This window comes from Hydra vulgaris, chromosome 12 (genome assembly GCF_038396675.1).
Source record: "Hydra vulgaris chromosome 12, alternate assembly HydraT2T_AEP".
Classification (NCBI taxonomy): Eukaryota; Metazoa; Cnidaria; class Hydrozoa; order Anthoathecata; family Hydridae; genus Hydra; species Hydra vulgaris.
This window is the reverse complement of record NC_088931.1, coordinates 68801279-68824494: the sequence shown is the minus strand read 5'-3', so window position 1 is coordinate 68824494 and position 23216 is coordinate 68801279. Positions and strand designations below refer to the sequence as shown.

General features: G+C 28.7%; 1 protein-coding gene and 1 long non-coding RNA gene across 6 annotated transcripts in view; both read right to left on the bottom strand.

Annotated features, from left to right (window-relative positions):
• Nucleotides 1-6147: 6147 nt before the first annotated feature.
• Nucleotides 6148-8620, bottom strand: LOC136088956 (uncharacterized). Of its 3 annotated transcripts, XR_010642667.1 has the most exons (4): nucleotides 7642-8620; nucleotides 7044-7163; nucleotides 6557-6751; nucleotides 6148-6455 (listed from the first exon to the last, which is right to left on the bottom strand). It is a non-coding gene; the product is annotated as an uncharacterized LOC136088956 (long non-coding RNA). The 3 variants fall into 3 exon arrangements; XR_010642665.1 differs by having other exon boundaries at nucleotides 7044-8593; XR_010642666.1 differs by lacking the exon at nucleotides 7044-7163 and having other exon boundaries at nucleotides 7642-8563.
• Nucleotides 8621-13530: 4910 nt separating this feature from the next.
• The window catches only part of LOC136088955 (uncharacterized), a 202786-nt gene continuing 193100 nt past the window's right edge, over nucleotides 13531-23216 (bottom strand). For all 3 annotated transcript variants that reach the window (XM_065814242.1, XM_065814241.1, XM_065814243.1), the window contains 3 exons: nucleotides 15760-16320; nucleotides 13937-15619; nucleotides 13531-13762 (listed from right to left, as the gene is read on the bottom strand). The gene's annotated coding sequence lies outside the window, so the exon portion shown is untranslated. The remainder of the gene's footprint in view (nucleotides 13763-13936; nucleotides 15620-15759; nucleotides 16321-23216) is intronic.

Here is a 23216-nt window from a genome sequence, read left to right as displayed (position 1 = left end):
TTTTCAATTCCCCTTGATCTTTCTATATTAACTTAGGGGTTGTCCATAAAATGCGTACGCCAAAAATTTTGAAATATGATCATCACCCCTGCTGCCATGCGTACTTTTAAGTCCCTCCCCCTTAAAAAATACGTACGTTTTTGAAATACCCCCTCCCCCACACTTTTTTTTTCCAATAAAAAGTTTATATAAAGAAAAAAGGTGGAGGAGGTACCTTAGACACTTTATACAACCCCAAAGCCCTGGGGTGGTATAAAGTGTCTAAGGTACCTCCTCTGGATCCTTCACTGACCCCAACTTAAGAAACGTCTTCAAATATATATACAAATATTTTGATATTGCGAAATCAGTAATATTGAAACCCATAATGATGGGGGGGGGGGGTAGAGGCAGCAAATTTTGTGCCCTTTTGCTAATTTAAGGAGCTTTTATTTTAGCAAAACCAAGCGGTAAAATTTAGAAAATTTTAAGACCCTAATAACACGTTTTTTTTGGAGGAGGGGGCCTCCGAACCATTAGCCACGGCTCTGCTAAAACCTATTTTTTGTCGACTCAAAAAATCAGTTGCCTAAAATACGCCTTACTCAGGGCTAGTATATAAGGGGTGGCATGTGTGCATCGGTGCTTTCAGGAATTTTTGATGTTCTAGATAGGACACTTTCACACATTGTGCAAGTTCCAAACTTAAGTTATTTATGCCTAGGCAAAATGAAGAGGCCTTGCAAAAAATTGGGATGGCTGTGACCTGGGAACAAAAAAGTCCGAAAACGCTTGCTCCCCCTGCTCAAACGTGAGGGCACTAATATAAAATTTTCAACTTTAAATTTATCAACAGATTTTAAATTTTGTAGAAAAATATTGTAAATTAATATAATAATATAATACTGTAAAAGTTATGACCATGCAAAATTTACACCCCTTTCATTTTTGGGGGATGAGGTCGTAAAATTTGCATGGTCATAACTTTTGTTAATTACAATATTTTTCTACAAAATCTTAAATCTGTCGATAAATTTAAATCTAGTTTAAGGTGGTAAAAATGAAAATTTTATTACATTAGTGCCCTCACGTTTAGGCAATGGGGGGGGGGGGGGGGGAGGAGAGGAGGGAATGCGTTTTAGGGCTTTTTTGTTCCCAGGCCTCCGCCATCCAAATTCTTTGCAAGGCCTCCTCATTTGGTCTAGGTATAAACATACTTAACTTTAGAGTTTGCACAATGTGTGAAAGTGTCCTATCTGGAACATCAAAAATTTGTATGCCCCTCTTAAGTTTAAAGTACTTAGAAGTAATAATAAACCTTTCATTACTAATGACTTACGAAAAGCAATTATGCTCCGCTCTACATTATATAAAAAATTCCTTAATGATAAATCTGATATTTCGGCGCTAATGTACAAAAAACAATGAAAGAGGGTAGTAAAATTAAACTGTAAACTAAAGAAAATTTATTTTAGGAAAATTAACACTCTCGATTTCAGATACATCTCTCTAGAAGTTAACTAAACATTACCTTTCAGATAAATCGGGTAACTCTAACGAACGTATCACTTTAGTTGAAAACGGCACCATCATCTCTGAAAACGCTTTATTGACTAATATTTTTAATAACTATTTCATAAACGTTGCAGTGCCATCTAGTAGTACAGACCCCATTCATACGTGTTTATTCTCTAGCTCTAAAGACCCAGTTGATGCAGCTATCAAAAAGTATACTAATCATCCCAGTATAATAAACATAAAGAAAAAATTAGTACGTGTACACATAGTTTTCTGTTCCGTCAAATCACACCTGATGATATTACAAAAACTATAAGGTCTATGAATAATAAGAAAAAGACTAGTGGTGATATACAAACTTTTATGTTCACTTCAGGGATAGCCTTACAGATTGCATAAATAATAGTATCCATGATGCTAAATTCCCGTCTTTTCAAAAAATGGCTGATTTTATACCATGTTTTAAGAAGAATGACCCAACTGATAAGTCGAATTATTGTCCAATTAGTATTTTACCAACCCTTTCTAAAATTTTTGAAACTATTTTAAATGAGCAAATCTTGATTTTTATTGAGCCTAGATTTGATAAACTTTTGTATGGTTTCCGATAGGGTTACAGTACTCAGCATGCCCTTTTTTTGTTACTTAATAAGTGGCATGATTGTATTAATAATGGAGGTGTTTTTGGATCAATATTAATAGACCTCTCAAAAGCGTACGACTATATCCCGCATAACTTACTAAAAGCTAAATTAAACGCCTATAGTTTTTCGAATGAAAGTCTTGATCTCTTGCTATCCTATGTTTGTGACCGTAAACAGAGGGTAAAAGTAGATTCTTCGGCCTCAAATTGGGTGGGTATATTATCTGGAGTGCCCCAAGGGTCAATCCTTAGACTTATTTTGTTCAATATCTTTATAAATGATTCATTTCTATTTATTAAAGACACGGAACTTTGTAATTTTGCTGATGATAACACTATTTATGCTTGTGATTTTAGCTTTGAGAATATTATTTTTTGTTTGCAAAAAGAAGTAACTAATACCATCAATTGGTTTCAGTTAAACTCGATGGTTGCTAATCCAGATAAGTTCCAATTTTTTTTAGTTGGCTTAAAAAACGCGAAAAATCTATCGCTAAAAATAGGTAATATAAGAGTTTTTGCCTCCGATAAGGTAAAACTACTTGGTATAACAATTGATAAAGATCTAAAGTTTGGGGAACACATTAAACAGTTGTGCAGTAAAGCTAATGGTAAATGTTTTGCTTATTCACGTATAAGAAATTTTTTATCCCGTGATAAATTTATTTTGTCCAGGGACAAATCAAATCTTTTATATATAAAAGATTTGATTTTTGATTTGATTTGATTTGATTATCTGTAAAAGATTTGATTTGTCCCTGGATGAATTATTAAATTTTGATAATAGTCCAAGAATCCATCAAAGAAATTTGAGATTTCTTATGATCGAAACTTTTAAATCTATTGTCTACATCAAATATTTATGAGAAACCTTTTTACTATAAAAAACCTTACGTATAAACTCCGTTGTAGCAAAAAGCTCATTCTACCTCCTAAAGGCTCCATATATAATGATTCATGCTGTACGTTATATAGAGCCACCTCGCTCTGGAACACTCTAAATAATGAGACCATGTCCGCAAAAAGTCTTGAGGTGTTCAAAAAACATATCAAGAATTGATATGGTAATAACTGCGTTTGTAAAATTTGTCGTTTTTAAAATTTATTTTATTTTATACTGACTTATATCTTTAGTTAAGATTGTATTACTAAAATATATATATATATATATATATATATATATATATATATATATATATATATATATATATATATATATATATATATATATATATACTTTTTAAATTGAATCCATTGTAAATTTTAATTTTTTATTATTTTTTTTTTTAAGAAATAGTTGTAATATTTTTCATGACATTTTTATGTGTGTGTGTACTGTCTATAAAGTTAAATGTGTTGATCTTAATTAGTTTTAGTGTTAACTAAAACTATCTTGTAAAAATCAACTAGAAATAAAGTTTTTAAATTAAAAAGAAATCATGCGGGTCTCCATGCATGTGTGTGCATAGAGTGAAACTATACCCTCTACTCCCTAGACCACACATCTTTTTCCGTTGGAAAACTAGGATCTTTAGTCAGAATTTTAACTTTTCTATTGAATAGCTGATTAATTGTGATAAATTAGAAAATCGAAGTATGTACTTTTAAATTGAACCCTCCCCTCCCCCCTCCCCCTACGCTTTCGTACGCTTTTTAAAGACCTCCCCTTCCCCCCCTTCCCTAAGAGCGCACGTTTCTTGTAGACGATCTCTTAGTATAAAATCATCCGCTTAAGTCGTACCCTGGTTAATTCGGACCGTTTGCTAAATCGTATGTTTTTTTAGGTCCCTTTGGCAAAAAACTTCACTTAACTAGGACTTATATTTTGAACTGCATATAAGTGCTCACAATACAATAATAAAATTTTAAGAAAGTCAAAAACATTAAATAAAATTTAAAACTTAGAACGTTTGATAATTAAATAAGTATTGCATCAAATATAGTTCATCAAACTAAAGATTTTCATGGGCATTTTTGATTATTGGTAAGTCCCTTATTTCGTTGATAATATTGTTAATATCCTGTTTATACTTTTTAAGTCAATTATTATACCAAGAGCTTCACTTAACTGGGACATTTTTTACGTCGGACTATATATCTATCACCCTTGAGAGTCCAACTTAAAGAGATTCTAATGCAGTTTTATTTTGCATTTTTGTTTAGCTGCTATCTTTATTCTGAACTTTGAATTTACAGTTTTTCTATTTTGGATTTTGTAAAATTTTACGATACGAAGAAAGTAATATACAGATACATTTTGTGTGCCAACAAAAATAATGTTCAATATTATAAACTTTTACTTTAGATTTGTATAAGAGTATAATTGTAACAATAGTTTTGCTACCAGCAATCGGTTTATTTAAGCAAAAATATCAGGATGCGAAGACTAGCATCACTTCGGCAAGTCTGGATCCACGAAATCTAAAAAATTGCCCCCTCCATTTTTATATGATCTGGATCCGCCCTTGAAGTGCATTCATTTTAAAAGGAAATCTTTTTTAGTACTTTTGGTTTGTTTTTTCTTGCAGGTGAAATAAAGTTTCACATTTCTAATACATGTCTAAAACTTATCTACTTTTCATTCATACATCTCATGTATGCCAATATAGCATGGGGCAGTACCCACAAATCTAAATTAGAATCACTTTACTTAAGTCAAAAACACGCTTCAAGACTAGTATTCAACAAAAACAAATTTACTCATGCTCAACCCTTACTGGAACAAATGAATACACTAAATATATTTCATTACAATTACTCAAAATATACTTTTCTTGTTTAAATATAAATTAAGTCTGATTCCAGAACATTTTACAGCACACTTTTTTAAAAGAAATATAAATAAATACAATACAAGAGCAACAGGCAACTTTAAGATACCTGTTGATACAACAAGACTCTCAAAATTCTCAATTACATATCGTGGTCCCAATTTATTTAACAAATAAGTTTCTAGAAACGAATCACTATTAAACTTAAACAACGAACACTATTTGAAAATAAAGCTAAAAACTACAATAATCAAATTAAACAACTATAAGGAATTTTTTTAAATCTTATTAAAATAATAAATAAATGTAACTTAACTTTTAATACAAATTGATAAAAAAATAATAATAATATTAATAACAAGGTATATATGTAACACATGCATATATACCACGCATGCAACTAATTTTTTATGTGTATTACACGTCTCTGAAAAAAGTACTCGATGACAAGACTGACTTAAGTCTTCTGCGAGCTTCCAATAACTATAAATAAGTAATTCTTTTTATCAATCTTACACAAATTTCGTTTTTACCATATTTATACACTAAACATTATTTTGAAATGTGGTAAATAAACTTATAATGAAACATCTAAACACTCCTCCGAAAAATCAGCAGATTTATTTTTATTTAATTTTTTTATTTTAATTGGAATAATATAGAATTATATTTCTCGGATTACTTTTACGTACACGTTATTATATTGTTGTAATTGTTATTTATTTTAATCATGTCTCGGAGTTGTATGCAGCTAAATTCTTATTTACGTCGTATATTTCGAACTTTATATTTATGATATTTATATTTCTATATCTTTACCGCCAATCTGCGATTGATTACTTGTAAATACTTTGTACCCAGCCGGCACAAAGACGTCTATAAGACGTCTAACGGTAACTTAAGTAAGCGTCTGAAGTATGTCTTGAGACGTCTATTTGTTAACACCTTTGAGACGTCTTGTATAGACGTTTGTAAGACGTATTGCGACAGACGTCTGTAAACAGTCTAGTATTAGATGTCTCATAGACGTCTAATTGAAAACTCGCTTGAGCGTCTAAAGAACGTCTTTAGACGTCTATTTGTTAAGCCCTTTAAGACATCTTGCCGAGACATCTATTAGACGTTCTCTCAGCATTTATAGTAATACATACCGAATCGACTAATAAAACAGACTTAATTATATTTAAAATCATATTTTATATTTTTTTACGTTTAAGATAATTAATAAATAAAATGTAAAAGGAACTATATATCTACAATAAAAAAATACAATATCAATATTATTTTTTTATACGACTGTCATCTTTTTTGCTCGTTTCTAAGGAGGCTCTGAACAACTTGATAAAATTCTTTTTCCATCACCTTTAGGTACTTGAGCGTCACTACTTTGTATATTGTTTTGTAGGTCTCGGTTCCGCCAAAGGTTAACTCATTTTGGCTTGTTCATTTCACCCATTTCATGACAAAATCGGTAAAAAATCGTTTGATTATGTTCTTGATCATATCTTTGTAATCAAGCCCTCTGTAGGCTTTTATTGTACAATCTAAGAAGTAAAAGTCACATTAAACTAGAAGTAGCTAAGTGTCCGAACACACACACACATGCGTGTACCGACATTAAATAATATCGATATATCAATCTTACTTTTTCATCTAGGAATGAATCCAATTTCATATTTTCTTCAAACAGGAAAAACTCGTCTTTTGATTTTATAAATGTCTAATAAAGATATTGGAGATTGTTAAGAAATTAAAGTTGTTGGTAAAGATAAATAATTGGATATATCGCTCATCCATTTAACAACTTTTTTTTGAAATGCCAGAACTTGTTGTTGAAAACCTAAAAAAAAAAAAAACAATTTAATATACTTTTTCTGTTTATCATTAAAAACTATAATAAATAGTTCAAAAAATTTTGACACAATTTATACAATATTCTCAAATTATTTAGTATTAAAATTTGGATTTAAAAAAATCTAAACATCTAATACTAAATAAATTGATCTCTCTACTTTTTAACTTTATAAACTATACAATAAATAAATTATAACCGACAATAAATAAATTTAAACTCACAATAAATAAATTTAAACTCACAATAAATAAATTTATAGTAAAATAAAATAAATCACCTTTTTAACTTAATTGATAATTAAAAATTTAAATAATTAAATAGCGCAAAGCATTTGATATACGATATGTTAAACTTGAATTTGAAATTTGAATTAATTCATCTGAAGTAAACAACTTTGCTAAAATGGAAAAATTTAAACAGTTTTAAAATCATTGCAGAAAATTATGAACATAAGTTCAGTTTTCAGAATTGTTATTGTGCAATACCAGAGTGTAGTAATTGTTGGCTTCACCACTTTTTTACCTTTGCATAATACTGCTGCGTTATTTAATCATTTATACATGGTGGCCACCTACATTAAAAATTAAATTCTTTGATTTTTTCCAGAATCACAATTGAATTTATATTTGCTGACAAACAAAATAAAAATAATCGATAAAAACAAACCGTGAAAAAAAATTTAATAGGTTGAAAGTTTTCTTTGGTTTGTTCTGAAAATAGTTTAAACTCCATAAATTTTCACTGACCTAAAACAAATTACCTAACCTTTCCCTGATTTTTAACATTTTGACAACCCTGTGATACCACTACTATATAACAAATAATGCCACATGGGAATTTTACAAAACTTTTATTTAAAGTAATGAAATAATTACCATTTATGATAGAACTTTTTTGTTTTAAAACCTTTTTGATAACTGGTGGTTCCAATTGAATGGTGTTGAATCGTCAAAATCATTACAATCACTTATTAAATGTGTTTTTCGCTTTCAGTGTGAAGTATTATTATTTCCAAAGGGCTTTGAATTTGTATCATCATGAAACACCAGTAAATCAATTCCAAGTTCTTAACACTTAATCTCATCGCCATTCTTTTCTTTCTCTTTTATTCCTTTATCCTGAGATGTATACTCACACTCAGTTTTATCAGCTACAAAATATTTTTAAACTATTAAACTAATACAAATATATAGATACATATGTTATGTTTGAATTAATAAGTAAATATTAAAATAGTAAATTTAAGTAATTGACCGTGTGTCAACTTTTTTAAAATTGAAAAAGGTAGCCAATTATCACTTGAAAGAATATTTTTACTCATTGCTTTTTTCCATGAAAATCCTTTTGGTGTCCAACGCAATACATCTGTTTCAATCAAACTATGAGGAATAGCATCTTCAATTACTCGAGAGTGTTCTTTCCGTACATAGACCACATTGAAATATTCAAAAATTTGATAAATAAGAAAACCTGTAAGAAATAGCAAATTTAAATTTTAATAAAAATATAAGAACTAATAAAAAATAAATTGAATTAAAAAAGTATTATACTAAAAAAAAATAACCTATCAATTATATGTAAATACCTAACAATCATAAACTATTATATTCAGGGATGTATATTCTAGGGTTCCCCAGAATTTATATCCCTGAATATAATTTAATTTTCCTAGTTTGAAATAGACACTTTAAAACTGGTATTTGATTCTATTATAATTGGAATCAGTTATAATAGAATCCAAAATGTTAATAATAATAATAACAATGATACTAATAATAACAATGAAAACAAGAGGATGAATATCAATAAAAACAACAATTAAATTATTGATAATTTTATTACTATTTGTAAAATTGATTATTACAAAAAGCAAACAAAATATTAAAAATAATAAATCTCAAAAAAAAAAGATTTATAATATTTTATATAATATATATATAACAATAAATAAAAACAGAAAAGACAAATAAAACTTTTAAGTAAAAGTTTTCTCAACATATGAGTTATTTAAAAATCCTCACTTTATACAGTCAAAAAAAAGGAAGTAAAAAAACAATACAAATTTTTTGTTATAATAAAGTAATTCCATCAGTTCAAATAATTGAAGTACTATTAGTATTTTAATACATCACACACATTTACAATTTTGACACTAATCTATATAAAGGAAGACATTAAACATTATTATGTTGCAATAAAATACAATTAAAAGGTATATATATATATATATATATATATATATATATATATATATATATATATATATATATATATATATATATATATATATATATATATATATATATATTCTACAAATAGAACACTCAATGTTTTTAAAGAACAGAGCAATATTAAATTAAATTAAAGATAATTTATTTATATATATATATATAAAAGTATTTATATATATATATATACATATATATATATATAAATATATATATATATATATATATATATATATATATATATATGTATGTATATATACATATATATACATATATATTATATGTATATATATATATGTATATATATATATATATATATATATATATATATATATATTATATATATATATATATATATATATATATATAATATATATATATATATATATATATATATATATATATATATATATATATATATATATATATATATATATATATATATATATATATATATATATATATATATATATATATAAATATATATATATATATATATATATCGTTTTATCTTCGAAAGATACATTAAGGATGTTCTGAAAGCAATAACTGTCTTTATAAGCATCATTTCTTTAACCGTAACTGCTTTGATCACAATTTTACTTCAGAAACTTTTTTATTTAAAAAACATGGCTGCCGTTTTTTTCACGCTTCTTTAAATTTGACTCAAAAAGATGAATGGAAAAAATAATTATAAACTTCAAGACGCCTTAACTTTAGACGTGTAATATTAATTCTATATTTGTTTTTCTCACACACTTTGTAAATATCTTTACTCAATATATATACATTTGCAAATACCCCCGAGGGTATAATAAACATTATAAACGTTATATACAATGTAATAAATGACACACCCACAACGTTCCTTCTGTCGCAATACAACAATAGTTTATATATAATACAGTTATTTACACTAATTACAACACCCCTTGATCTCTAGATCACAAAGTCCGCATACTTATTCGGAAACCTCCGCACTCGCGTCGATCTTCGGAGATTTAGGTTATCCGCGATGGGTTCTTCCGATTCTCTGATAGACAAGTCAGCTACAATGGGAGCAGGACGGACGTCCGACATGTGTCTCGGCAATCCATTGATTTCTACCGAAACTCCTCGTCCTTTATCTGAGACTCTTCCTCTGTTCCATTCGCTCGTGCATTTTGAGTCAGGTGGTTTTACAAATACTTCTTGTCCTTGTGTATAGTTGTGGAGAACTTCCGCGTTAGTTTTGGCAGAAATTGTAAAACACTAATTACAAGACGTCTTGAAGACGCAGTAAATATAACATTTTAACGCGCAAGAAAAAATACATCTTCAAGACGTCTACAATAGAGCGTGTCTAAGACATCTTTTATTGAGACGTTTTGAAGATGTCTCAAAACTGTCTTAGACGTCTATAGACAAATGAGTATTGAAATAGACGTCTAATAGACGACTTGTGCCGGCTGGGTAGTTGTAAAATAAACATGTATAAAAAAAAAAAACAACATGTACGCGACATTTTCGTAGAGAAGGGGAGGCAAAGGACCAATAAAACATGCCAAAGACTACTAAAAAAAGTAATACTTAAAACTACTCTATTCGAGCAAACGAAAAAAGTCATTAAAAAATTTAGGGGAGGGGGCATGGCCTCTTGGCGCCACGTTACTGTGGCCATTTGCTCAAGTCTTTTAAAAAAGAAGGCTTAAAAAATATTATTATTTGGGAAAATTCATGGACGATAAGCTGGTCTCGGAAATTCTAAAAGTTAATTCAACTTAAAAAATATCATCATTTGTGCCTGTCTCTAATAGAATAAGAATTTGTATTTTTCTAAAAAGCCAAAAAACCCTATAATTTTAATTACCTATTTTCTTCTCAATAAATAGATAATTGCTTTTTAAACTAATTGTATAAACATTATAATATTTATCTATTCAGTAAAAAAATAGAAATTAAAAATCTGTTTCAAAAGCAACAAAGGTTTTACAATTAAATAGTTTTAAACTTAGTGTTCTTTCCCAAGATTGTAAATACACATAAAACTAGTAGTTTTGGTATTTATTAATAATTATTCCTCTCCTAAATGATGCTAAAATTTAAATTAGTCAAAACCCCATGGAGAGTTCGATGTTTTTAATTGATTTCTCTAATTCTATAAAAATACCTAGTCTTCTGTCCACTTATTCTTGTCTAGAATATATGACCTTTGAAAATTAGCAATTTTAATAAAATAGTCAATTGCGTTTTCCTTTTTAAATATTAACTCATTTATATAAAAATAATGTTACTAATGTTATTAAACTTTTTTTTTCTCGCTTAACCCATCCCATTCGCTTTTAACTTTTTCGCTTTCCCGACCTTTGCTTTTTAAAATTTTCGCTCTTAAAAGTTTCGCTTTTAAGACACTAAACCCTTTCATAAGGAGTGGTTTTGGCGTATGAGATTTCGGAGCCATCTTTATAGGGTGAGCCACGCTATAACTCAAACTGAGTTATGAACTTTTTAATAAAACGCAGACCTGGAAAATTTTTTCAAAAAAACGGAGCGCGTGCTTATTTGTATTAAAAAAATCCGCGCTTTATTTAAAAAAAAACAAATTGGGCCTACATGACAATCATGACAAACACAGTTGGCTACATTAAGTTTTCAGTAAATTGCCGTTTTATAGGGAGCGGCGATGTATTGTTTAACGATGCGTCAGATAATCGTGTTCGATGCATTGAACAACTAAAATAAAGGAGACAAACTTACTCTGGTTTGAAAATTACCTTTCGAACAGAAAACAATACGTACAATTTGAAAATTTAGACCAAACAACCAAAAATACTATAACTTGCGGAGACCCACAGGGTTCTATATTAAGACTTTTACTTTTCTTATTATAAATAAACGATTTATCTTCAACATCAAACCTATTAAATTTTATTTTATTCGCAGATGACTCGAATATTTTTTATTCTCATAAAAATATTGAAGCACTTTTTACAGTAGTAAATGATGAACTAAACAAAGTAAATAAATGGTTTATATGCAACAAATTATCTTTGAATGTTCAAAAAAATTTTCTCTTTTCCACAAACCAAACAAAACAAAAGAAATACCACTTATTCTGCCTGATTGGGGCAGAATCTTAATGAATAAAACTAACATCATAAAGCAAACATCTGTAAATTTTTTAGGTGTGAACTTTGATGAAAATTTATTTTGGAAACTACATATAAACTCTATAGAAAACAAAATCTCAAAAAACATTAGCAAGAACTTAGAGTTAAACCACTTTAAAATTTTAAGTCTTTAAAAAATTTATATTTTCAAACTTAATATCCATCTTGTTTTGCAGTTCATGTATGAAACAAAATATGGACTGTCCCCCAAAATTTTTAAAACTTATTTTAGATATCATAAATATGCTTCAAGATTTTCCGCAAACCACTTTGTTATACCAATATCTCATTCAAAACAGAATTCTTATTCTATTCAGAAACAGATTCCCAAACATTGTTTCCGAGAAAAAATAATTTTTACATCACTTTAACACAGATTGAAAACAGTGTTTTCAATTTGTTGAAACACAGATTTTGATTTAGTTTATTATAAGTTTTCTTTAAAAAATAGATCAGATATATATATATATATATATATATATATATATATATATATATATATATATATATATATATATATATATATATATATACACTAATCTATTTATGATATTATGCATTAAACGATATCTTATTTCATTTTTTATATTTTTGTAAAGATTTATTCAATTCTTCTTATTTAGTTGAATAGATTGGGCGACTGAATAAGTGCAAATTTTATAACTCCGAATCTGCATAAGTGCGAACTAGCATTAGCGCGAACTGACATATGTCCGAATTGGCATATCTGGTGCGCCAAACTTTTTTCTTTTAACTGGCATTAGTGCGAAGCTGTTGCAAAAACTGGCATAAGTGCGAATAGGAATAAGTGCGAACTGGCATAAGTGCGCCAAACTTTTTTCTTTTTTAAATAATAATTAAAAAAGAAAAAAAAATGGTAGTACTTCCTTCCCAATTCAAAACCCAATAGTAGATTATGTACATTTTGCTGCAATTATCTATAGATTTCAGTCATTGTATGTGTTTTACTTTTTAATAAAATTGGAATCTTCGCACTTACGCCAGTATTTGCGAATTTTATTGGCGCACTGATGACAATTCACATTTATGCAGATTCGGACTTATGCCAGTCTGTGTCTGTCAGACATATTTTACTGGCAAAAATTATGCATATACTTGAACTTTCTAAACATACCTCGAGTTCGACTTTGCGAAGCTCGAGGTATGTATAGAAAGTTCAAAGGGAATTAAAATTCTGTCCAACTTAGAAAAGTCCGACTTATCCAAGGGTCCGAACTAACGGGATTCTACTGTATATCTCTACCAGGCATTGAGCCACAAACTACAAGTTTACTAGCTCGACGCCCTATCCAATCGAGCTATACACACTTACAACCCTGAAGAAAATATTATGCATTATGTCACTTTGAAAACAAAAAAAAAAACATTTTTTTTTTGTAATTTTAAATTTTAAACATACAAATTCAAATTTGCTTTACAATAGGTAAATACCCGGACGTTATCACTTTTATATTTTCTAAGCCTTAAAAACCTAGTCTTACTGCGGACTGCATTTATGACAATTCCAAAGTTCATCTTCTATTTTGTAGGCGCTCTGTGGAATTCTTTCACATTCGCGATGAAACCATTCTGTACAAGTTGAGCATTGAGCCATTTGCCTTTAAAAACATAAAATAGTAATAACTAACGTAGTAATTTGTAGTGATTACTGTTAAAATTTCTTAGAATACAATTTAACTATATTATTCGTGAATTTATTGATACAGTTACTACAAATACAAATAAAGTGTTTCAATTATACATATTTTGTCCATAATTTAATGACAATATACCTATTGAAGATTGCCTCATCTTTATGGTTCCAAAGCATCCGACATGAGCAGTGCAAACGAACACGAAAAGACTTTGCTGTACATTTTTTAAATGCGGATTTTACTGAGGATGGGAAAACATCCAATCTGTTGTTCAACATACTATGTAGAAGGTGATTTCGCATTTGACTTTGGTCAAACATTAGAGTAGTTGATGGCACTCCCTTTGTTTCTAGGATACGTCGCGCCCAAGCGATGGCATGCAGTCCACAGTCAACCGAATTAGTTTGCTGTTGAACAGGCAACACTTTTATAACAAGATACTTTTGTCCAAAATGTAAAATTGAGCATATCTGTTGTTTTGTGTCAAAGCTAACTGTGCCATTAAATAGACTGTCAAAAAGAAATATTTACCATGGAGCACAACCATACGTGCTAATACAAACCCAATGGAGATAGCCATCATGAAGGACTTGAACAAACGGAGTACTTGTATGGACATTATAAGATAGTACTTTTCCTTTAATGGGATCTTGTAGCCCATCATTGATTTTTAATTGAATTGCCATCATTTGTTGACAAAAGTGAATGACATTGTCATTAAACATTTGCCCAATTTCAATATCATTACGTTCTGAAATTCTAATCAATGAGCATTTCAGATATTGAATACGTTGAACTGTGCTTTGCAGCTGGGCATCATCATTTACTTCGGTGGATTCAAAGAGATTCTGACTGTCACTGGTTTTTTCAATTTCGATGTTGCGTAGAGTATTGTAAACATTTCACAATCTTCATCAATCACATGGTTTGTAATTACCTCAGAAAAAGAAACTTCCTCGTCATCTTTTAATGCTACACTTATCTTTGAAGCTGCTTTAGAGATGTCGTTTAATACCAATTCTTTTAGCTTTTTTCCTTTTGCGTGGAAGTGGAAGATGACCAAGTTTTGGGGAATTTGTAAAAGATTTGCTCCAAATGTCTGGTTTAGGTTCTTGACGCAGAATAATACGTGTACAAAGCCCTTCAAACAATATATCTGTTGCTGGTTGCGAATCACCCAAATGAGTCATTTTTATTATTTCAGTGAAGAGTTCACGGCATGCTGCAGGTTTGTGATGTATAGATTGACTATAAATTTTATTGTAAGCAAGACTATTTGCATTATCCACACAAGCCATAGGTTCTGTCTGATACTCAGTTGGTGAAGATACATTGCAAAATGATTTTGCATTGTCAACATGATTATTTTGTAATACATCATTTTTGTTATATAAAAAATCTTGACAAGGATCCAAAGTTGGAGACTGATACTCATCTGACAATGGATCAAGAATGAAATATGATGAGTTTCCATATGAGGAACCAAAAGCTGACCAGGAAATATTTTCTTTTCTAAAAATGGCAAAAAAATGCTTGCGTGGATATGGACTTTAAAACCAAGCAGGACAAGAACAAGTTGGCAATTGTTCTGCATCACCAAAATCATTTTGGTAAATTTCTCGAATATTAGATTGAAAAGAGGCAACATTGTACAATCTAACTGTTACAGAAGTAATTCCAACCAACTCCACACCTTGTAATTTATCTATCATTTTCATACAATGTTTTACAAGAGGTGGTAGTCAATTAATCAAATAAGCAGGAGTATTGGCATTGTATTTTCTATAGGATGTATGCGCCCTTCAATTTTCATCAACATAGCTAAATAGATTAACAGGCATAATGTAAGTTACAAAACTAAGACTTGATTCAAAATGAAATCATAATTAAAATCAAAAACACTTGAACAAGAAAAAAAAAGTTTTGTTTGTAGAAAAGTTGGAATAAAATAAAGAACTAACTTATCATATTTATGAGGAAGAAATTCCTCTATACAAATGCTTAGCATTGATGTTAGTGAGGAAGTTTTCCTTTTCTCCAAAAAACTGTATTTAAAAGATTGATTTTGGCGTTCAGTGCCATTGTTAGTGTTAACGTTTATCAGCAGACGATCTAGTCTATAAGCAAGCACCCATCTCTAATGTAGAACATGAAATTAACCTTTTTAATTGTACCAAGCTCTAACTTGTTGTTACATTTATTGAACGTTTACTTTTTCAAAATATTATTACTAACAATTTGGATATTTTGGATGTTAACGTTCTTATTATCTACAATAACCTTTTTTATATTTAACCACGTGTTTTTAAGATATTCTATTAGTTTTGGATTGCATTTCCATTCTTTTGACTCTTCCAATGACTGAATAGCTGTTTGGCAAGCCTCTTTCGTTTTCGCATGGGTAATTTGACGAAGTTTTAGCTTAATTTCATCTTTCTCTTGGCAACAACTATTGCTGATTTTTGACAACCATCTCTCCCAGGCTTGTTCCCGGTGAAAGTCGCAAATAATCACACATGATTCTATATACAACAAAAAATTAAAACAACATCTATATTTAATTTTATAAGTGTCAGTTTTACAATTGAGTCATGGGTTGTAACCAAAGATGCGGAGTCCCAAAAAGTACTTCAACTTTAAATGTTACAAAACCACAACTTATTCTTGTTATTCGGTGTCCACATGCTCCAACTATGTTGAGAGGCTGTTAGACTATTTTGGTGAAAAAAATTAGGATCTAAATGGGTCTAAACATTTTAAATAAGGGCTTCGGGCCTAAACGTTCCTCATGACAGGAACGTTTAGGCCTGGAGTCCCTATTTAAAATGGCGACAAGGAACTCACAGACTCCAGGCTAAAAAATATAAGGTTATATATGAGCAATTCCATTTTTAATTTTAAATGCGCAACAACTTTATCAAATATTTGATAAAGTTGTTGTTACACACACAACAACTTAATCAAATATTTGCCTATTTAAACTTTAAATAGATTTTTTAGCTATTTTGTATGAAAGTTATGTCTGTAGAATAAAATAAGCTAAAAAGTTTTGAGTCAGGCCAAGAGGGCGAACTTATTACCGAAAACGCCACTTAACTCACATTAAGCAGAAAACAAGGTAAAAAAGTTTTTCAACTTTAAAGTCGAACTTTTGCAATTCAGTAAGGCGGATTATGCTGGAAATGGAAATAAGCCATAAAATTGACTTAAATAAAATTATGTTCGTACAAAAGGTATATTTTAAATAAACTTTCATTTGTCTACGTCAATATTCATTTACTAAAAACTGAAAAAATAAATTATAAAACTTGACTGGTTTTTCATTTTCAGCAGTGGAACTGCCCATATATAAAATCTAATGAAATTTTTTATTAATGTTTTCTTTAAGGATCTTAACAATATTAGAATTTCTTGCCACCAGAGATCAAGAATAAGTAGTGATTTTGTGACTTTAAAAGTCAGATTCTTAATTGGGACTCTGCATCCATAGTTGTAACAAAGTAAGTATATAAAATAAAATAAATAATATCAAACATCAATCAAAACGTTTATAAAAAAAAAAGAATATAATTTATTAAAATGATTAATTAAAAACTAATTTAAAAATTTCGAATTTTTTAAATAATATTAAAATAATATTTATATACATTACCCAAAATGTTTGAATTAAAAATGATTTTTTGTAAAAATGATTTTACCTGGAAACACAGATTCAAGAGAATTTATTTCTTCATTACAATGATCAGTTAAAAAACACTTAGGTTGGAATGAAGAATTCCATCTTTTAATACACATTAGAGCTTCTGTGATCACTTCTGTGGTTTCATGGTCATATACAAAAATGGCAACAATTTGGAAATCAACATTTGTTTTAACAACAAGAAAGAATAGAGCTAGGGCATATCTAGTTGTACGGTATGTAGCATCAATAAAGAAAAGCTCATTTTTCACGAGGGTGCTTTCTATCAGAAAACGATTGAACAGTTTCAAGTCTTTTTAGGTTATCATATATTGTACTTCGAGCAAATCCTTCCTTTTCAAAATGATTTACGATTTTTTTTTTTTTTATATTAGGTTTATTTACAAAAAACATTTTTAATCGCTTTCGAAAAGATTCTCGTTCAGCTGCATTTAACCTCATTTTAAATAATTGTGTTTCAAATAATAAAGTTTATATTTTATAGAACGTTTATGCCTACGCATAAAACCACAAAAACTAATTATTATAATCAAATAATGAAATTAGGATTTGGCCGATAACTTCCGCATCACCCGTTATGACGTGGATAAAAACGCTTGTTAGTTTTCGGAACACTACTTGAAATAAATTCCATCTTAACAAAGGCATCCAGATGACGTCTCATATCTGGAACTGTATTGACACCTTGTTTGACTAGTTCAGCAATTTCATTAATGATATTCTTGGGTAATGCTTGACTAATACTTGCTTCCTAGAAATAAATATTAAATCAAAATCAACACAAAAAAACTGAAAACAAAACTTATTAAACATGTCATATTGTGCTACTTACATTACCAACTTGGTGATTTCTATGCACAGAAATGTCTGGTAAGATTAAAAGATATTTTCTGCGCATTATATTGACATTTCGAGTAGCCAGAGCTGTACGAAGTTTTGCTGACGAATTTCTTCTCAATCAAACCGAATCGTTTTCAATAAAAAATGCAATTGTACAATGTTAAGCTAATGAAATAAAAAAAAAATTATATTGGAAGTTGCTATTGTAATACCTTAAAATCAGGAAATTCAATTATTTCTTTTATTGAAATTACAGCAGGACAATTAAACTTCTTTGAATCCTGCAGAATAACTCTTTTTTTTTTTTGCAAGAATGATCAGTACTCTGTGTATTTCAGAAAATTGAATTATATACAAAAATAAAATATTCTAAAATATATTTATTTCTTCCCATTTAGAAAAGAAAAAAGAAGACTTTAAGAAAACTTAGGTCTGGTCAGTTGCTGGAATCATTTTAAACATCACAAATTAAAATCACAATAACACAGTGTCATTGAAATATACAGCTCTACTATAATTTTTGCTTTTGTATTTAGCTTTTGGCTTATTATTTAAGCTATTTAGCTTAGCACAGGCTTTATCTGTCCCATGTTGACAGTCACGAATACTGCATGATGAAAAAACAAAAGGTAATCCTGTATATGGAATTTCTTTTGTCTCGAAATAGATCTTATGAGTTTTCATCATGACATCTTTAAAAAAACAATAATAAAATTATTATTTTCTCTCTCTCCCCCTTCTCTCTCTCTCTTAATTTATAACATCAGTGGTGTTTTTCCACTGTTGAAAATTGCTAAAACATTTAATTTAGAAGCTAGAATTGAATCAGACGCACCAGCGCAAGTGTTTATCACACTAAAAGATCATAAACCAAATTTTGAAAATAAACTCCCTTGTAGGCTACTAGTACCTTCAAAAGTGAACTAAGGCACGTTAGTAAAATTAAATTAGATGAAATAAATAATATTATTCGGAAAAAATTAAATTTGCAACAGTGGAAAAACACCACTGATGTTATAAATTGGTTTTCTAAAATTAGTAATAAAAATGAATGCACATTTATAGAACTTGATATTAATGATTTTTACCCCTCAATTACAGCAGAAATTTTAGATAAAATAATAGAATTTGGAAAAACCCACACTGAAATTACAGACGACACTATTCGTCTAATTAAACATTGCAGAAAAACTTTACTCTATTTTAATAACGAGACATGGAAGAAAAAATCCACGCACAAATGCTTTGATGTAACAATGGGAAGTTACGACGGAGCAGAAATTTGCAAATTTGTATCAATTAGGCCTGTACCGCGATGATGGCTTAATAATAATGCAAAAAAAAGTCAGAAAAAATATTATAGAAATTTTCAAAAACATTGGCTTTCAAATTGAAATAAACATTAATTTAAAAATTGTGAATTTTCTTGATGGTACATCTAACCTCTAGGAAAATTCTTATAGGCCTTATATAAAACCTAATGATGAATTATTATATATTAGTATAAATTCAAATCATCCCCCTCAAATCTTAAAACAAATTCCTATTTCAATTAACAATAGACTAAATCAAAACTCTTCTAATGAAAATATTTTCAACTCCTCCAAACGCGTGTATGAAGATGCTCTTAAAAAGAACGAAATTAAAAATTTCGAGCTAAAATTTGAAACAAAAATTGCAAAAAAGCGAAACAGAAATAGAAATATAATTTGGTTTAACCCTCCGTACAGCAAAAATGTTTCAACAAACATTGGAAAACCGTTTTTAAAATTAGTTGACAAACATTTCCCTCCCTCTAATAAATTGCACAAAATTTTTAACAGAAACACTATTAAGGTAAGCTATAGCTGTACAAAATATATTGAAAGAATTATAAAAGGCCATAATTTCGCATTGATTAATAAAAATGAATTTCTCAAAGAAAAAAATACTGAAAACTGTAACTGCAGGCAAAAACTTGACTGCCCTATGAATAGCAAATGCTTATCTAAGAATATTATTTACAAATGCATTGTTTCCTCACAAAACAACCCTGATGAACAATATCTTGGCTTAACCGAGGGCAAATGGAAAAAACGTTATGCCAACCACAAACAATCTTTTAAACTTAAAAAATACTCAAAAGAGACTGCTGTCTAAATATATTTGGCAACTAAAAGAAAAAAATATCAATTTTAAATTAAACTGGTCTATCCTAAAAACTGCGCCTGCCAATAATTTCCAAAAAATGTATACTATGTTTACAAAAAAAATTTGAAATTATTACTCATTTAGATCAGGAAAATTTATTGAATAAAAAATCTGAATTAATTTCTAAATGCAGACATGAAAATAAGTTGATCAGTCTAAAATTTATCAGTCAAAAACAAATAATCAGTCTAAAAATTATCCTAATTCTAAAGAATTCTTTTCATGATTTTTTAATTATCTAATGTAGTTGATGCAACTTCCTGGTTGCAAAACACTACAGTTATTAAATAATTAATTATAACAACTCCCAACTTCCTGTGAAATAATTTTTCTATAACTTGAATTTTTTTATGTTTAGACATTCTTTCTGATGAACCTACTGATGGTGAAACATTATGTTGAAGATAAAAGATAGATAAGTGTTTTTACTAATTTATATATATATATATATATATATATATATATATATATATATATATATATATATATATATATATATATATATATATATATATATATATATATATATTAGTGATGTACCGATAACACTTATTTGGCCGATGCCGATACCGATGGATAGGAAAAGGCCGATACCGATGCCGATACCGATGAATTAAATAATTACTAAGTTTTGAAGATATAAAGCTATAGAACTATAAATCTGGTAAATTTTTTCATGGAATCCGTACTGGTAAACAAATACTTGGACCCAAATCAGAGCCGAACAATTACTTTAAAAGATGTTAGAAAAACTCAGTTAAAAAAATATACATTTCTTATCTTTTTTACTATGAAAAGAAAGCTTTCAAAAAAATAAATACAATTTTAGAGGAACGTATTTTATTTCAATTTTAAAAATAAAATTTTATTATAAGCATTTTAATTTTAATCTATTTATAAAAATAAAATAAAAAAAAACCTCTCTCTCTCTCTCTCTCTCTCTCTCTCTCTCTCTCTCTCTCTCTCTATATATATATATATATATATATATATATTTATATATATATATATATATATATATATATATATACATATATATATATATATATATATATATATATATATATATATATATATATATATATATATTCTCAAAATAAAATAAGAGACTTCAAAATGAAATACCAAAAAAAAAAAAAAAATAATAACTGAAGAAAGCATCAATAGCAGTTGTCACAATGTTTAGTATTTAAAATTGTGTATACGAATATTGTCATGTAAAAACATAAGCATTTCTCTTGTTTCTGGAGTTAACCTATTTCGTCTTGAAGAGTAAACTTGTCCTCCACAACTGAACAACCGTTCACTTTCAACAGAAGATGGAGGGCATGATAAATACTTCTGAGCTATCGGAGCTAACTGCTTGAAGTTATTTCTATTTGCTCTCCACCATACTATAGGGCTATCTTGTTGCATGATAATGTCTTGGCTCAAATAAATTAAAACTTCATTTTTCAATTTTAAATAATGCTTGTTTTCTGTTTCTTGCAGAACTTCAGATATTGATTTGTTTTCGATTAAATTGTTTTTACTTTTAACAAAATTTTCAAAGCATTTTGAAAAATCGAAATCTAGATTTATTGTACTTGATGACAAACTGACCTCAGGTTGAAATTCCATATGATCTTTTGAAGACTTTTTGAGCAATCTACAAGCCATTTAATAATATTTTCAAAATAACTATCAGCTTCTTCATTTGGAAAAAAGTTATTTTTATACCTCGGATCTAAAAATGTGGCTAAAATGAGATTTTTGTCATTGAGATATTTTTCAAATCTTTCATTCGCTGATTTTTTACATTCTTTTAAAGTTGTAATAATCCCTAATCCTAAAAACAAGGGAGACTTTTCAGCTTGAACCAGCATGGTTTTTATAACTTGTATAGTTGGAATTATAGCAGATGCAATTGCTTCACGCTCACTTAACAAATTTGTTATATCATTAAACATTTTTAATAGTCGTAGTAATTTTTCTAAAATAATCCATTCATTGTTTTCCAGTGACTTTAGTTTAGAGTTGTCATTATCACAACAAAATGGGATCAAAGCACGCTTCTGTTCAAAAATTCTTTCAAACATAAAATATTGACTATTCCATCTTGTTGTTATGTCTTGTTTGAACCTATTTTCTGGCACTTGATAACTAGTTTGATATTTTTGATAAGCTTCAAAAGAAGATGGCGAATGATTAAAATGGGTTAATATGTTTTTACAAGTTGTTGATATATTTTTAATGTATATCTGGGCAAATACAGCATCATTCAACACAAGTTGCAAAGTGTGTAAAAAACACGGCAAACTGTTGTAACCTGCCTCTCTCATGCTAGCTACCATATTAGCTGCATTGTCTCTAGCAACTAAATGTACCTTTGAATTTGGAATAAGAAAGTCATTCATAGAACTTTGAATTGCTTCACTTATATTTTTGGCAGTATGCGATACATTGAGTTGACAAACTCGAAGAATTGCTGATTTTTGATGAAATTCATTAGTTAACCAATGAGCTGTCAGGCTAAGAAATGAGCATTTTCCGTTGGTAGATGCCCATCCATCAGTTGTAAATGAAATATATGAAGCATCATTTATTTCTTTTTGGACCTTTTGTCTGACCTTGTTGTATATATTTTGAAAAACAGAGTCTTTAATGTATTTTCTACTTGGAATGCAATAGTTAGGACATAAATGGTTT